This window comes from Seriola lalandi, unplaced genomic scaffold (assembly GCF_002814215.2).
Source record: "Seriola lalandi dorsalis isolate HSWRI2012SDOR001 ecotype SW California unplaced genomic scaffold, Sedor1 jcf7180002054315, whole genome shotgun sequence".
In the NCBI taxonomy this organism is placed as follows: Eukaryota; Metazoa; Chordata; class Actinopteri; order Carangiformes; family Carangidae; genus Seriola; species Seriola lalandi.
Window position 1 is genome coordinate 53,587 of NW_019524868.1, and position 2,809 is coordinate 56,395.

Genomic DNA, 2,809 nt, shown 5'->3' on the forward strand with positions numbered 1-2,809 from the left:
GGAGCAGGAGCAGGAACAGGGAGCAGGAACAGGGAGCAGGAGCAGGAACAGGAACAGGGAGCAGGAACAGGGAGCAGGAGCAGGAACAGGAACAGGAGCAGGAAAGGGAGCAGGGAGCAGGAACAGGGAGCAGGAACAGGGAGCAGGAGCAGGAACAGGGAGCAGGAACAGGGAGCAGGAACAGGGAGCAGGAGCAGGAACAGGGAGCAGGAGCAGGAACAGGAACAGGAGCAGGAACAGGGAGCAGGAGCAGGAACAGGAACAGGAGCAGGAAAGGGAGCAGGGAGCAGGAACAGGAAAGGGAGCAGGGAGCAGGAGCAGGAACAGGGAGCAGGAGCAGGAACAGGGAGCAGGAGCAGGAACAGGGAGCAGGAACAGGGAACAGGAACAGGAACAGGGAGCAGGAACAGGGAACAGGAACAGGAACAGGAGCAGGATCAGGGAGCAGGAACAGGAACAGGAGCAGGATCAGGGAGCAGGAACAGGGAGCAGGATCAGGGAGCAGGGAGCAGGAACAGGGAGCAGGAACAGGGAACAGGAGCAGGATCAGGGAGCAGGGAGCAGGAACAGGGAACAGGAGCAGGAACAGGGAGCAGGAACAGGGAACAGGAGCAGGAACAGGGAGCAGGAACAGGGAGCAGGAGCAGGAACAGGGAGCAGGAACAGGGAACAGGAGCAGGAACAGGGAGCAGGAACAGGGAGCAGGAACAGGAGCAGGATCAGGGAACAGGAGCAGGATCAGGGAGCAGACCAGTGTCTCTCTCTGGACTCTGTGATCCGGCTCCTCAAAACACTCTTCTTGTTTATATGGAAACAGAGTGTGTGAGGCCGCGGAGCTGCAGCCGTGATCATGTTTTCATGCAGAGATCAGGACTGTCAACAGTGATGTCAGTTGTGTGCAGGAAAAGTGGAGCAGAGATGAAGCTGTGACACCTCCTTCCTCCTGTGTGGAGGAGCGGAGCCTCTCCACTGGGCTGGAAGAGTTTAAGTAGCTGCTCTGGAGTTGACATGAAGTGTGTGCATGGCCGAAGTGAGTGTGTAATCTATCACGGAGCCCTGAGGGCAGCAGCAGAGCAGGACGGGGCCCCGCACGTCAGGTGATTTCATTTCTTCTCCTGCTTTAAAAGTGTGAAATAAGTGGGCGGAGTTTGGCGCAGAGCTCTGGAAGCCCCGGCTCTGTTTACACAGCAGAGACCGACCCGCTGGTGGATCCTTCACCAGTTGTTTGTGTGTGAAGGTCTGCTGAGCTGTAATTAAAGCGTCCTCCAGCTCCCACTCTCCGTCACTGCGGGTTCACAGCGCTGATCTCACCTGTGACAGGTGAGTCCTCTTACTGCAGGTCTGCAGGACACGTCGCTCACCTCCTGATGATCAGTAACATCAGACTAACTACTGTGTTCACAGAGTTAAACTGAGAGTTTCTGATGAACGAATCAGAGCTGAGAAAAGAGACCTGACCTTTGACCTGTGATCGTTGGTCTGTTAAAGAGTCTCATAACAACATGAACAAACATCAACCTGATCACAGCAGGAACAACCTGGATGGATGGATGACAGATAGATAGATGGATGGATGGGTGGATGACAAATGGATGGATGACAGGTGGATGGATGACAGATGGATGGATGACAAATGGATGACAGGTGGATGGGTGGATGGATGGATGGATGGATGGATGACAGATGGATGGATGGATGGATGGATGGGTGGATGACAAATGGATGGATGACAGGTGGGTGGATGACAGGTGGATAGATGGATGGATGGATAGATGGATGGATGAATGGATGGATGGATGACAGGTGGATGGATGGATGGATGGATGGATGGATGGATGACAGGTGGATGGATGAATGGATGGATGGATGACAGGTGGATGGATGGATGGATGGATGGATGGATGGATGAATGGATGGATGGATAGATGGATGGATGGATGGATGGATGGATGACAGGTGGATGGATAGATGGATGGGTGGATAGATGGCTGGATGGATGGATGACAGGTGGATGGATGACAGGTGGGTGGAGGGATGGATGGATGAATGGATAGATGGATGGATGACAGGTGGATGGAGGGATGGATGGATGGATGGATGACAGGTGGATGGATGAATGGATGAATGGATGACAGGTGGATGGGTGGATGACAGGTGGATGGATGACAGGTGGATGGATGGATGGATGGATGGATGGATGGATAGATGACAGGTGGATGGATGGATGGATGGATGGATGGATGGATAGATGACAGGTGGATGGATGACAGGTGGATGGAGGGATGGATGGATGACAGGTGGATGACAGGTGGATGGATGACAGGTGGATGACAGGTGGATGACAGGTGGATGGATGACAGGTGGATGGAGGGATGGATGGATGGATGGATGACAGGTGGATGACAGGTGGATGGATGGATGACAGGTGGATGGATGGATGACAGGTGGATAGATGACAGGTGGAGGGAGGGATGGATGGATGGATGGATGGATGGATGACAGGTGGATGACAGGTGGATGGATGACAGGTGGATGACAGGTGGATGACAGGTGGATGGATGGATGACAGGTGGATGGATGGATGGATGACAGGTGGATGACAGGTGGATGGATGATTACATATACATGTATAAAACAGTATTTATATAAGAAGGTAAAGAACAGAGGAAGAAACATGAATAAATATTAATATAAAAACCTTTTGCTCAGCATCAAGTTACTTTCTGTCATGGATTAATCTGCTGATTCTTTTATTGATGAATCAGCTGGTTCATGAAGGGATGGATGAGTGTGTGGAGCTTCAGTTCTC